General features: G+C 38.3%; 1 protein-coding gene across 6 annotated transcripts in view; it reads right to left on the reverse strand.

Annotated features, from left to right (window-relative positions):
* GRIA4 (glutamate ionotropic receptor AMPA type subunit 4) overlaps positions 1-16,204 on the reverse strand; it is a 374,317-nt gene that overhangs the window by 313,483 nt on the left and 44,630 nt on the right. The gene's annotated exons all lie outside the window — the stretch shown is intronic.

Here is a 16,204-nt window from a genome sequence, read left to right on the forward strand (position 1 = left end):
TGCTTTTGTAACACTACAGTGCCACTCTTCCACCATCTCTCGCCCACCTCTGTGGAAAGTAAAGAGTTAAAAAAATGTTTATAAATGCACCTTGTTCCAGCTGTTCTGACTCCGCCTCATCTGATGGCAGTGCCGGTGAAGGAATCTAATATGCATCCGCGGCGAGTCCCGCGCGTGCATTAGGCCTTCCCCATTGCAAAGCACTGGATGAATGCTTTTCTATGGGGTTCTGAAGACGTTGGATGTCCTCATGCATCCAGCATCGTTTCACAGAGTTAAACTCCAAAAAACAGCAGGATGCACGTCTTCAATGAGATGAAGTGGTCTGGGTGCCGATAGTGTAATATTTTATTTTCATTTTAGGATTAAATTGTAAAAATAGTAAAAACTGGCCTAACAATCTATATTTGTATTTGCAGCTCTTTGCACTTGAAAATCAAGGCTTGTACATATAAATAATATGTATATATTTTGCATAAAACTATATTATATATTATGTATATGGAAAATGTGTCTATCAATATATATTTTTATATATATATATATATATACATATATATATATATATATATATATATATATATATATATATACATACACAAAGATTTTTATTTATTTTAATATATAATATTATTACATATTATTAATATATAATAATGTAAAAATATGTAAATTTAGATTTTTTCGTTTTACTGCGCCTCCTTTTTGCCCACTTTTGGACATGTAAACATTTTCAATAATCACTATTTTCCTTCAATACATTTTTTGCTCTCCATCATAAATTGTTTTGGCGCCCAGGGATCGGAACTCTGAATCCCAGAGCAAATGAACTCGCTTGTACATTGTGCTAGTCGTTTGCTCGTAATTCAGCTGCACCAGCGATCGGCCTAAATTCATATGAATCGCATTTTGACCGAATCCAAATGCTCAAGGCTACGAAGAACCATCGTTGGTGTGCAATTGAGGGTGGAAGAAAACTATAAAGTTTAATAGTGTAAATGTGATCAGTTGAACATTTTAATCACAATGTGCTGTAGAATGTTAGATACATTATTCATAGCTTGTTTTTCTTAATATCTACGTTGTTTTTCGATTTTTGTTTATTGCAAGGTATCACGCATTAATTCGAAGTGAATTGACTTCAATACAGTATCCACTGAAAGCTCTAATATGATTTAAAGAAGTCACAACTGCTATATCAGCAGTAAATCTAATGACGACTCCAATCCAAATCTAGGTTATTTCCTAAGGTGAGGATTATCAGGAATTCAAAGTAAATTATACATTTAAGGAAACTCCATTGAATTTTTTTTTTAAAATCATTTTAGTAGTTATACGCCCAAAGAAAACATACATGTATTTATTTATTTGTTTGCAGATTTTGTATGGTGATAAATAAAAATAGCAGGTTGAATAAGCTGCAGTCCTGCTGCACACAACCTTTGCAAACCCTCTCCTTTTCCCCAGCACAGACTTTGGGATATTTTCCAATGCTTCACAATGAGTTGTTCTACAGCTCATTGAGAAGTGCAGAGCACCTGCCTGTTCCGTTAGCTCTGTAGAGCTATTGGAAGAGGACAAAAACCTCCCTGGCTGTCTGACCTTTCTGACAAAGCATAAACTACCATGCCTGATTATAGTGTAAATGCTGCTTTATATAATCAATATATTTCTTTTTACTCTTGAAACAGAGTGAAACATCTACTGTTCATGAAAAGCTACTTTTCCTATAACTACATTTTCATTGAAGTTACACTCAAAACCATTAGTGGAGCAAGTATATATAATCATACTTTCAGTTGGGACTTATTGAGTTAATGTTGTAATATTTCTGATTGGTGACAGGTTGATATAAGGTTTCCAAATCAATAATTAAAAGGTGAAGAACAGGATGCATAGAGCTTTTTTTGCCGAAATACTGAGTTGTGTTGAACGGATATCTGAGAGACTTACAAAATGTAATGTGCTGCCTGAGCATATATTTTCATATAATAATAGTATTATTATATTATAATAATATTAATGTTTTGTACACCAAGTTTTTGGGTTGATTTATATAGTAATATACCATGGCATTTTCTGACTTTAGTCTCCATTTAATATTGTTGGATATGCTTTTCAAATGTTTAATAATTTAATATTAGAAAAAAATATATATACAATTTCAAAATTGTGATATATTTGATGTATTCTTTTATATATGATATCTTTTTTTGTTTGTTTGTTTTTTGTTTTTTTAAAAAGCTTTATTGAAGTATATTGATGCAGATACATGAGAATACATCATGGATCAAAACAAGGTTAGATAACAGATTATGAATAAATACATTGAAATAGTGTTCAGCGTGGAGAAAGACACAATACTACAAATAGGGTTCTAGTTTTCATTAAAGGGACACTCCAGCACCCAGACCACTTCTGCCAGGAAAACGGATTTCATCAACGTGTGTTTAGGTAGCTGTATGTGGAATAGGTAGAATAGTAAGGGTTTTGGGTCAAGTGGGATATGGACTGCAGTGATGGTGTGGATCAATTCTTTAATGGTCGGAAACATCGACCATATATGGGCTAAGGTGCCACCAGTCTGATTGCATCGCCAACAATTGTCGGTCATCTGGAAGAGTGTATGTAGATGAACTGGCGAGTAGTGCCATCTTGTGATTCTTTTATAGTTTCCCTCCTGAATTTTAGAGGTTATAGAGGACTTATGCACTTGGATGAGTATTTTTGTCCACTCCTCCCTGGAAACATATTTTGCTAGGTCCTTGGCCCAAGATTGTGTGAAGGATGGGAGTGCGTGTTGGAGGTCTTGGCTAATAAGTGCAGTAAAGATGGATAGGTGTTTGTGATCTTATGTGCCATACAATGTGTTTAAAAGTGGGAAGTGTCTCGATGAGAAGCCTGGAGATCAGACATGGAAGAGATGAAATGTGTCCATTGAGTATATCTAAATTGTTGCTGGGTTGTTTGGGTACCCTCAGGTATCAGCTCTTGGAGTGGATTGTACCTAAGGTTAGGTATTGGGAGTCATGAAACGTCTCATAGACGGCGGGGGAGAGTCCCAGTTGAAATAGAGGGTTTTGGGTTAATGGGTAAAGAGGAGACGGGTAGGGGGAGATTGATGGAAGGTGTCTCACACCCAACCAGCCCCTTAAAGTGGGGATAATAGTTGGGTGAGTGGTATGTTGCAGGAGTACAAAAGCCCTGCCCAACTTGTGCCAAGGGATGGTATATTGGTACCTGGAACATGGAATCCTCCAGTTTCACCCATTGTTTAGTAGTGGTAGGATCGGACCACTCATTAACCCTGGCAAGAAAGACTGCCTTTTGGTAGGTTTGCAGGTTGGGAAGTCCCAGCACTCCCAAGGATTAGGCCTAACCATATGCTTACTAGGTTATGGTTGGAGAGGTGGAGGAAGTAGAGTTGTCTGTGAAGTAGTGGTGAATAGTGTCTCTGAGTGAGCTCAGGACGTCTTGGTCATTGAGGAGCGTTTCATTCATCTTCCACTGAATCAATGTAGTCAGGAGGGACGGAATGAGAATGGCAAGAGACATGGATGCATGATCAGACCATATAATTGGTCCATATGAGCTTGATTGTATCAAGTGTAGAAATCTGTGAGGCATAAAAAGCATATTGATACGCGAGTAGGAGTTCGCTGGCGAGGAATAAAAAGAATAGTCTCGTTTGGACGGGTGCAGTATGCGCCAACTATTGTATAGTTGCGCCTTACCAAGAAGCTCATTGAGTCGCTTCCGTGTGGAGGATTGGTAGGAGTGTGTTGTACAGGTCAAGTCGAGAGCAGTGTCCAGTGTGGTATTTAGGTCGCCCCCTAGAATTAGTATCCCTTCGTCAAATTCGTCCACTCGACTGAGATATTTGCGACCTAAGAGAGCTCTTACAAAGAAATTAATTCAACACACTGTAGCTTGTGTTTAGCACCAGTACTATTTAATTTGTCTCCCACATTTTGTAATTAGTCTAGGACCCACTGATATTGGGGTACTTTGAAGCAGTGGTGGGCTTAACATCATATGGCCATATGGTGGAACTAAATCCCCATATTTATTCTCTTAGATAGGCGTTTTATAGTAGCCTTCTTAGTTATGAATTTTTACAAGTCTTAGTGCGCCGTAACTAGTTTTTTCTGTATGAATTTTGGTCACTGCGGCAGCACCTTTCCTGCATAATGCATCTTTCGGGTGTGCCCCCAATCTCTTTTCTGTATAAGAGGATTCAACGGCAAGAATCTCTATCTCGGAATGAAGAAGTCAATAGAAGTGGGCTAAATAGGGTGAGGATGCCTAGAGGATGGATGGCATGAATGGCTTGGTATGTACTATACAGTCGCCTGTTTGGTCCCTCCATGGCTAGGGAACTAGATGTATGACGTGATTCTGACATATGGGAAAGAGAATCTAGTCAGTCAAAACTGCGAGCGGGAACACATGTACATATTACAAATGGACAGTATAATATAACCAAACAACACAATGGAATAACATAAACACAACTGCCATTTTGCTTAGAGTTGGACAGTTAGGTGCAAAATATAAGAACATTCCATTTTTTTTTAGTTTTTGGTTGGTCAGTTATTGATTTATTATTTTTGTTTTCCCCTTCCTTGTGTATAATCAGATAACCACTATCATGGTCTCCCAATAGGAAGAAAGAAGGGATGCAGGGAGTAGCTGTGCACAATACGCTGTGCGGGGTGGCGGGGGGAGGGTAGTGTGGGCACCAATCAGGCCCATATTCCCCTAGCGAGTTAGGTGGATATGTCATTAGTAGACATACAGAACATTACGTTTTTTGGACCCCGGACCCGAACACGAACATATCATTGTATGTTGGAGTTTTGTGTTCGGCGATTTAATGACACGTTTTGAAAGGCTGCAGGGCAGCCAATCAACAAGCGTTTGACTTGTGTGCCCTTAGAAGCCATCACAGCCATCACAGCCATGCCTTCTAATGGCATGGCTGTGATTGGCCAGTGCAGCATGTGACCCAGCCTCTGTATAAGCTGGTTACTTAGTATTATTTAATTATGCCCCTACTCACTATACCGCTAGTAGGGGCATGTCTATTAAACAGTGAGCAGCCTGTAGCTGCTCACTGTTTTAAAAAAAAAAAAAACAACATTCCCCCCTCCTGAGCCCCCACTTGCACGTCTTGCGCGTCTTTATTTATGAGTCAAATTACACAGCGTGGGAAAATTCCAAAGAACTTTGGTAAATGACACAGAGCACTCTGATTGGTGGATTTCAAGCCAACCAATCAGAGTGCTGTGACAGGTAAATGTAGAGACTTACCTGTCAGTCTCTTCATTTACCTGTCAGAGCCTAATTGCAGGGCAGGGCAAGGCTTTATAAGCCTTCCCCCGCCCTGCAGAGCTCAGTCTGTGCAGAGCCCTCCATGGGTGAAAATGTTTTGTTTTTTTTGCGCTCAATTTTTTTATTTTTTTTTAAAGTGCGTTGGTTATTATGGATTTTTATTTGGCCTTTTTTGGGGCTGAAAAAAGAAGAGTTTAGAAGAAAGAAGACATCAAATGGTAAGTCTATTTTTTTTAACAGGTATTTAGATAAGGGTCCACCCTCATTATTTTTAGGATGAGGGGGGTAGGTAGGGGATTTATTTTTTGGGGGGAGGGGGGTGACTAGAGGTTTGGGGACCCCTAGTCACCTGGGCGGGTGGGGGCCATGGGGGAGGACAGTAGGTCCGCCACAATTTTTATTTATGGCCCCCCCCCACTGCTCAGGGGTGGAGGCCGGGGGGGAAGGACAGTAGGTCCCCCCCCCCTTATTGTTATTTAGGGCCCCCACCTTTACCCTATTACAGCGGGTAGTTTTAGGATGTTGGAACTCTTGGGAGGTTGGAGTGGGACGGCATTCCCATTGTTTAGTTTGCCTCTTTTTTGCCGCAGATTGCCAGCGTTGCCGCTGAGGGAGATGCTGGATGGTGGAAGGCAGAACTGGTGAGTACCAGTCAGGAATGTGCACGTCTTGAAGCTCCAGAGCTCGCACGAAGGGTTGTACATCTTGTGTGATGGAAATGGTGTACGTCTCCCCTCGCGTCAAGACAATCAGCGCGAAGGAGAAGCCCCAGCGGTAGCGTATATTGCGGACTCGCAGCTTGTCAGTGATGGGTTTTAGCACCCTCCTGGCTTGAAGAGTCATCCAAGATAGGTCAGGAGAAATTCAGGGAGCTCAGCAGGATACACACATGCGGCTCCGTAGTTGGCCACACCCCCGATATCTTTTTTTTTTATGTTTTAATATTGTGGCAAAATCATTTTAAATGCTTATTCAAAAATATTAAACTATTTGAAAAGCTTATTCAACAACACTAAATCGAGGCCTTATTCTGCCATGTTAGATTGGCAGAATTTAGGCAATTTTGTTTTGAAACTCCCATTTGAACATTCTCTACAATTTTCAAAGCCCAGCTACATCTTATTTATTTATTTTTTTTTCATTTATACGTCTTTTGTACAAGCAGAGTTTTGCATTTGTAGCATCTTGCCTTGATCATCTTCTGCCATTTCTTACTTAGCATTTAGTAAACTAACAGATCTGTGGAAATGAGATTCAACTTTGGCCTCTATTTTACAGGTTTACAGCCAGCACCCCACAGCATTTTCAACTGGTATGTGACTCGTGAATGTATTATTCATTACCATTGAGATATGCACCAGGGTGTTTAAGGTAAATGTTATAGGAATAGACAATTTTTGTATATGCTTGGTTATCAATAAGGCAAAAAGTGTCCTTATGTGATTTTTTTGTTTTTTAAATAGAGAATTATTTTTTCTGGTTTTATTAAGAACTTCACTATAACTGCTCTTACTAAAATACTATTCACAAAATTAACAGCTTGTCAATTAACCTTTGAAAGCACATAAGATGGCAATTAGGCAATTCGCTTTTCAATTTGAACAACAATGGTGCAATTCACCAACATAGCCAGTTATTATTAATATTTTTAAAGTTTCAACAAATTCTGCAGCACTGTACAATATGAGATGATTGGGATATCTATGATAGCAATCTTGATGCCGATTGGCTGGTTATTATTGCTTTTTAAAGTCAACATAACAAAGTTCTCTCCCAATGAGAATTAAAATTGCTTGTTCAAGACATAGCACACATTTTTTTTTCTACAGACAGTCATTGATCTGCAAGCAAACCAACCATTGAAACATTTTAAATATAAAAATAAAATATAAATAAACAATATAAATCGATCACTAACTCAATGAAGTGGCGGTTTGTAGAGGGAAAAAAATACTTTTTTTGATGAATTATATTAATAGTAAGACTCAAGTATAGGCATACTGGTTTGTCTAAAAAATTGATCATCTTAGTTTAGGTCCAAGACTTATTTAATTCAAAAATCATAAAATCCGCAGGCCGGCATACTGCATAAATGAGTATGAGTATGGGTTTGAGTATGGGTCAGCATACCCCATAAAACAGGTATCAAAGAAAAAATCTCAAGCACTCACTGTGATAAGTTAAGGAGGTTTAATGGACACCGCAACGTTTCAATCTGTACCCAGGTCTTTATCGAGCTTGATAAAGGCTTAGGTACAGGTCGAAACATTGCGGTGTCCATTAAACCTGCTTAACTTTTCTCAGTGAGTGCCTGAGCTTTTTTCTTTCAAGACTTATTTTTTTCTTTTCAAGGTAATAAGGTAATAAGGTAGAAACATAAAAACATAGAATGTGACGGCAGTTAAGAACCATTCGGCCCATCTAGTCTGCCCAATTTTCAAAATACTTTTAATTAGTCCCTGGCCTTATCTTAAGTCTAGGATAGCCTTATGCATATCCCACGCATGCTTAAACTTCCTCACTGTGTTAACCTCTACCACTTCAGCTGGAAGACTATTCCATGTGTCCACTACCCTCTCTGTAAAGTAATACTTCCTGAAATTATTTTTAAACCTTTTCCCCCCTAAGTTAAGACTATGTCCTCTTGTTGTGGTAGTTTTTCTTCTTTTAAATATAGTCTCCTCCTTTGATTTGATTCCTTTTATGTATTTAAATGTTTCTATCATATCCCCCTGTCTCGTCTTTCCTCCAAGCTATACATGTTAAGATCCTTTAACCTTTCCTTGTAAGTTTAATCCTGCAATCCTTGAACCAGTTTAGTAGCCCTTCTCTGAACTCTTTCTAAAGTATCAATATCCTTCTGAAGATACGGTCTCCAGTACTGCGTACAATACTCCAAGTGAGGTCTCACCAGTGTTCTGTACAATGGCATGAGCACTTCCCTCTTTCTACTGCTAATACAACCAAGCATTCTTCAAGCATTCCTGCTGCTCTATTACATTGTTTTCCTACCTTTAAGTCATCTGATATAATTACTCCTAAATCCCTTTCCTCAGATGTTGAGGTTAGTAGGGTTTTAAATATGTTGTACTCTGCCCATGGGTTTTCACGCCCAAGATGCATTATCATGCTCTTGACCGCATTAAATGTCAGTTGCCACAGCTCTGACCATTTTTCTAATTTGTCTAAATCATTTGCCATTTGGCTTATCCCTCCTGGAACATCAACCCTGTTGCAAATTTTAGTATTATCAGCAAAAAGACATACTTTACCATCAAGACCTTCTGCAATATCACTAACAAAAATATTTTAAAGAGAATGGGTCCAAGTACAGATCCCTGAGGTACCCCACTGGTAACTTGACCTTGCTTCAAATATACTCCGTTGACTACAACCCTCTGTTGCCTTTTACTCAGCCACTGCCTTACCCATTCAACAATATTGGAATCCAAACTTAAATATTGCAGTTTATTGATGAGCATTCTATCTGGAACAGTGTCAGAAGCCTTACTGAAATCTAGGTAAGCAATGTCTACTGCACCACCTTGATCTATTATTTTAGTTACCCAATCAATAAAATCAATACGATTAGTTTGGCATGATCTCCCTGAAGTAAACCCATGTTGTCTCTGATCTTGAAATCCATGTGATTTTAGATGTTCAACAATCCTATCCTTTAACATGGTTTCCATCATGTTACCCAATGAAGTAACCCTTATTCCTCTATGAGGACTGCCTATCCAATAACACTAGAGGTCACATTTATATCTCAGTTACCATTAATAAGCCGATGTACTATTTATTGCCATGTTTATTTTTATTTCGGTACATGCATAAATTACATCAGTGAGTTGTTGGCAATTTGTATCAGTAGTCAAAATGTAATTCGTACATTTTTTTTTTAAAACTAAGTCAATAACCATAGATTTTCTAAATTTGCTTGTATTACACATGCTCACAGTGGAATATTCACAGATTTTATGGTACATTTAATTAATAGTCTTATTCAGTGGACACATCACCTATTAGTTCAGTAGGCTTAATCCACTAATTAGTTTCATATTATATTGATACCAATTCTACTTCGTGCCCTATTTGACTCACATCCCTACATGTGGACATTTGATCAATATCTACTGTATATTCACTCACAAACCTATAGCCATGAAAACAGAAGCATAGCGCATATTGTTGATTTAACAGAATAGAGCTCTACAAAATATACATTGTGAGGTTATAAAATCCTTACCTAGTTACAGAATACTTAACTAAGACTTTGACTGCTGCAACAGAATTTCATACCTCTTAAATAGACACATGTGAGCTGAGGTGGAGCCAGAGGCAGAGCCATTCTGACAAAATGTAGGTGACTAACCAAAAACAATTTAAACAATTTAAAATGTAATTTAGAACAAAAAAAATTGGCTTTTAAAATTTTTTTTTTTAACAAAGACTGCTTTCTAAACACTTTTTTTAACAGTTTAAAGACACATTACTGGGAGTATTATAGCAGTGGAGCTTCCATACCCTCAGACACACCAACCATATGGAGCTCCTAGAAAGAGGGATGTTAGGATAGAAAGAAGGACAGAGGGAATTGGCTCAAAGAAGGGACTGTTTGGTTTGTTGCAGGTAAAGAAGGATTTGTGACTTCAAAGCCCCTCATGCCTGGTTCTATTAAGCTTTAAGTGACCATCAGCTATTCTTTTCTCGATGCAGGAGAAATAGTACAGGACAATATGACTAACAAATCATCCAAAAAAGCAAAGCAGAATATGCTTACCTCACAAATACCCTCAGCGAAATCCACTCCAATGTCCGGCCAATATGGCGCAGACCAAGACAACTTTATTCTACACAGGCCACCTGCTACAGATCTGTCCATTCAACTGATGTTGGGCAAGTAGCAGGCCAATCTAGAGAGAGAATTATCTAAAACTGCAGATGGCATTAAAACTGACATTCAAGCCATCACAGACCACTTGGGGTGGCTGGAGGACACTGTGGAGGAAATTGTTGATACACATAACTCCCTGGCATACACGTGCACAGCAATGGAAGTGAATATAAACCAAGTAGAAATCATGCTGGTGCATCATGAGGACCGTGACAGATGTAACAACCTGAGAATCTTGGGTATCTCCGAGGAAATACCATAACACAGAATGACACAGTTTGTAACATAGTTATTTAAAGCTTATTGCCAGATGCTACTGACCAAGATGTTATCCTTGACAGGATCCATCGTCTAGCTAGGCACCAACATGTTCCAGCCACAATCCGTAGACACTCCATTACTAGAGTCCACTACTTCACTGTAAAATAAATGCATGTTAGCTCTGCCACCTAGCTCTGCCATGTTGGTAAAGTGGAGATCCTTTGGCCAAATTGCCAGAGCCCTAAGCGTGGGGCATACAGATGGTGGTTCCCCACTAAATTGTTGGTACAATGCAATAGAGTTACAAGAAGCCTCCAGAACCACGAGTAAGGCGGACTCCGGCTGACACAGTGAAATATTGCAGTACCAGTGGAGGCTTCAAACCCTGTAACCTCACTCAGATTCAAATAGTGAGCTTGTTCCAGGAATCAGCATTGCAAATAGTTACATTGAAATTCTTTTTGTTCTGATGTTTATTTTCCTTTTTTGTCCTATATGCCAACTGCTACTTCATTATACTGAAAGTCTCTTAGGGACTCATTTGCAACAAATATGTTGCAGAGAGTTGAGAGCTGTGGTTTCCCAGCATTTGTATTACTGTATGGCGAGAATGGGGATGCTGTGCCTGGTTTACGCGCCTTAATTCACAGGACGAAATGCACAGACATGCATTTTCTTAAATGAAAGGGGATTAAACACGCCCCATTAATGGAAATTGGCATTAACGAAGGTTAAAGGATGACAAGCCCTGGTTGGTATCCTCCAAAAGTCACATAGGGTATCTAATCTTAGATTTCTCTCTAAGGTGTATCTACATGAGTTTCACCCCTACTATAAAAATGGCATCTCCATTGTCATCAATAAGGATGTTACTTTCAAACTTATTTCTGAAGTGGGAGATAATGAAGGTAGAACACTGTTATTGAAATGTCTTCTTAAAAACTCTCTTTATGTGCTAGTTTCATTTTATGGACATCATACCAATCAAACAAAGTTATTGACAAAGCATTTTAGTTTAATTGATGAAAAACAATGTGTTAATAGGGGAAGATAGTCATTTTCTTCATGACCCACTATTGGACTCTTCAGCAACAAACTCAAAAAAGGAGCAGTAAAGCCAACTCTCTTAATAAGATTTTTTACAACGATGTATATGCTGATCCATGGAGGACATCAAACCCCACAGAGAGGGATTACACGTTAAATACTTACTCATGTATTGATTTCTTTTTCATACATATACATATGTTATATAAAGTGGTAGAGACAAAAATGCATCTTATTAATTGGTCAGATCATGCAGCTATCACACAAAAAATAACAGAGGTGCTCCCCTCTAAAGGCCTAGGGAATTGGCACCTATATGAGAGCCTGCAGTATGAAACTACTCTTCTCCCTAAGATACAGTCCAAGCTAACTTCTTATTGACAACTTAATGACATCCCGGACATTCAAGACCACACGCTATAATGATCACATAAGGCAATCTTAAGAGGAATAATCAGTATGCATGGCAGTTTTAGGGGAAAAAACAACATAACCAACCGTATACTTCGCATTGGGAGCAAACTGTATGTTTTTATAGATTGCCCCTACAACCAATGGCATTGAAAGTGACCCCTCACCTTCTGAATGAGACCTGGCTGCAGTTCTGGTGTTCTTGCCAGTTCTCCTCCATGCTCTTCTGAACGGAGTTCCATGGAGAGGAAGAGGCTGAGTCCGGGGACAAGAAGTTACATCACTTCTTGCCTGTTCTCCTCTCTCCTGAATGGCCTGTGAGCACTTTGAAGATAAGGATCAGCCTGGCAGAGACAACACTGAGTAGGTTTGTATACTAATTGTACATATTTTATTTTGCCCCTACGCCTTTCTGCACTCAATACAGCCACCATCCTCTCTGCACCAACCACAACCCCTATGCCTTCCTGCACCCACTTCAGCATCCATACCACCCTGTACCCACCTCACCCACTATAGCCTTATGCTTCCTGCACCCATTAGAATCCCTATGTCCCCCTGCATCCAATCCAGCCCCTATGCACCCAATGCAAAAGTTGGCAAAATATAGAACCTTATTTTCACAAATGCCTCAATTTTCACCCAGACTTGCATAGCATGTCTTAAAAAAATAAAATTAAAAAATAAAAATGAATCTTTTAACATGCTGCTATTTTTCAGTGGAAAAAACATCTCATATTTTGGTGTATATATCAAAAACCTTTACCAACACATGGTACATGTTCATGACATGACATTTCAACTGTACAACACAGGAAATAGACAGATGGCATGTGAAATGCTCTGAGATGCAGTAAATAAGTAAATATCACAGAATGACATTTGTTGAGAACCTCACTCTAATATCCATTTATAGGAAGCATTAAAGAAAGCCTTTGGATATTAGAAATGCAGCCACACATCCGCAAACATATCAATCCATGTCACTTGTTTCCTTAATGTTCTGTACAGGAGCGATTCTCAAACGTTAAACATATTAAAATGTTCCATTTTGTAACTGCAGTAGGGCAGAAGAATTATATGCATACCTTTTACTCTCCTGAATTTGTAATTTCATTTCAAATGTCAGGTTGATGAAGAATATGATTGGAAACACACAGTGAGTAATCTGTTTTGTTCAGCTAAGTGTTTTATTGTACGTATGCCCATATGTGTTTGTTGTGTAGGTCAGGTTATAGTTAATTAAGCTGGGTGTTTATTAGGCTTGTGCATAAAAAAAAAAATGTATGTCAAATCAGTTATTCTAAAAATGTTTTTTTTACATCCATGGGCCGTTTTGGCTCAGACTACATTCGTCCATGCAATTGATTTGAAAAGTCTGACAGCGGACAAACTAAAATGACTCACGAATGGGACAATGAGTATACTGCAAAATATATACTTAATAAGAATACTGTGAGAATGGAGGTCAGCAGAGGCAGTGTTATGCTCTAGGCAATTTTGTGCTGTGAAACCTGGCATTCATGTGGATATTACAAAACCACAATCACACTATGCTAAGTCTACATGTAATCATGCTCAGCCAACCTATTTATAATCACACACAGCCAGTATACACACGCCACTCGTCTGTATTACTTAGGGTCGAGCAAGGAGGAGTGTCGAGGGGGTTCTTATTTGATTTTTGCACCGGGCCCTGTAGTTCCTAGTTATGCTCCTGGGAACATTCAAGAAGAATGGGTCAAAATTTGAAGTGTTCTTTTAAGCGAGAAAATACTGAATGGAATTTTCTCTATTTTCGCTATCTCCCCTTTGCCAAACTCCAGGGCATGTTAGAAGATACTCGTAGAAAGAAATTTCCTCTGGCTACTACATTGACTAGATTACGAAATTGACCACATCACTCGTGCTTCTCAATACTGATTAGAGTGAATATGCTGTGACAAGATCACGAGACACATGAGGGGAGTGGGACACAAGAAGTTCAAGACCCTCTTCTTAATTATTAGACAGAACAGGTTTAGGGTAGTTGGAGATGCTACGTTCAAGATAGGGAGAATGGGAGAGGAAGACAATTAACAAATGTCCTGCTTTTTATTTATCTTGTTAAAGTAGGTTGTAACATTAATATTGAATTAAAGTTACTGAAGAAAAACTTGGAGTTGTGAGAGAAGTGTCCCTAAGGAAGAGAAAGGTGGGAACATGACTTGTATTAATTTAACTATGCACAACTATGCAACTGGAACTATACACTGGAACACTAAGATAACAAACAATGCAGCCGTTCTTTTTAAAACCTCACAGGTGACTGCACTATTTTAAAACAGCTTGGAGTATATTTAATTCCACATTTTTTGACATATAGTAGACTCATAAATATGTATATATTCAATATCAAATGAAAAATATTTAGCCCTGTCACTAGAATTGTTAGGTAAGGTACTGTTTATTATGACAGTTCTGACTGTAATCTGTCACAATATATATACACAAGATAACAATTGAGAAAGGCCATCAACAATATCTTAAAGTACTGTAAAAATACTATATGGCAAGTATTAAAATAAAAGTTCTATAAAAGAACTGAATGCCAGACGTTTTGCCCTGGCTTCATTGTATTTTTCCTGTAAGCTGTTTAAGAATTCAGAGTTAGATAAGTTGCATTGTTTGTTTGAAAGCTTGGACGTCAAACTTAAGTTTTAGCAAAGCATATCTAACTGTAAATACATATTTAAATAGCACAACTTTTGTACTTAGCTGTAATTAATTCCTGAGAGGTGATTGTTCTCAGAATTCAATTAACCTGGCCATGAATACAGATACAATGTTAAATACAGAGTAGTGACTAATACAAACATGGGGGTTTTGGGAAACAAACTTCATCAGTTGTAAAAACATAGAAATCTCTCATAATTCTAGATGTGACTCATCTTTGTGCTCGAAGGAAGGTCTATTCTTATGCAAACTAATACGCCATTAATGACGTCTATAGTCTACAGGCAACTTCTTTGAGGCTGGTTCGAACAAAGTCTATTGTGCAGAGCCTGCAAGACATGTTGCAAGTGTGTTTAATAGTCACCAAAACAACTTTAGCTTAATTAAGCAGTTTTGGTGTGTAGATCACATCACTGCGGTCTCACTGCTCAATTCTCTGCTATTTAGGAGTTAAATCACTTTGTTTATACGGCTCTAGTCACACTTCCCTACATGTGACTTGCACAACCTTCCTAAATACTTCCTGTAAGGAGACATCTAATGTTTAACCCCTTAAGGACACATGACATGTGTGACATGTCATGATTCCCTTTTATTCCAGAAGTTTGGTCCTTAAGGGGTTAAACTTCCTTTTTTCCACAGTAAGTTTAATTTAGAATACTTTTTTGTTATCTCCTGCACTATCAATAGCCTTCTAGGCCCTGCATGAGCCTCATGTGTGTGATTAAAGGTAAATTTGCAGAACAGGAGATAAAAAATTTTTCTAAAATAAACACACTGCTTTCAGATCTCATTGGAAATAAAACCATTTTGTTTTAATGCAGGCTGTGTGAGTAACAGCCAGGAGAGGTGTGGCTAGGGCTGCCTAAACAGAAGAAAAAATGATTTAACTCCTAAATGGCAGAGAATTGAGCAGTGAGACTGCAGGGTCATTGTGTATAAACCAAAACCGCTTCGTTTAGCTAGTGTTGTTTTTGCAACTATAGTGTCCCTTTAAGAGTTTATACATTGGCTTAAGTGTTGTTACAATTGATAATAGAGAATACCATGATTTATGGTAAAGCATTGGTTTATTTTTTTTTGTGGGCTGCAGTTAGAATAACATGAGGAAGATGAGAAAGGAGGAATTAAGCAAGTGGTATTGTAGTAGCCCGAATTAAAGGGACACTATAGTCACCTGAACAACTTTAGCTTAATGAAGCAGTTTTGGTGTATAGAACATGCCCCTGCAGCCTCACTGCTCAATCCTCTGCCATTTAGGAGTTAAATCCCTTTGTTTATGAACCCTAGTCACACCTCCCTGCATGTGACTTGCACAGCCTTCCATAAACACTTCCTGTAAAGAGAGCACGATTTAGGCTTTCTTTATTGCAAGTTCTGTTTAATTAAGATTTTCTTATCCCCTGCTATGTTAATAGCTTGCTAGACCCCGCAAGAGCCTCCTGTATGTGATTAAAGTTCATTTAGAGATTGAGATACAATAATTTAAGGTAAATTATATCTGTTTGAAAGTGAAACCAGTTTTTTTTTCATGCAGGC

Source organism: Pelobates fuscus, chromosome 1 (genome assembly GCF_036172605.1).
Source record: "Pelobates fuscus isolate aPelFus1 chromosome 1, aPelFus1.pri, whole genome shotgun sequence".
Taxonomy (NCBI): domain Eukaryota; kingdom Metazoa; phylum Chordata; class Amphibia; order Anura; family Pelobatidae; genus Pelobates; species Pelobates fuscus.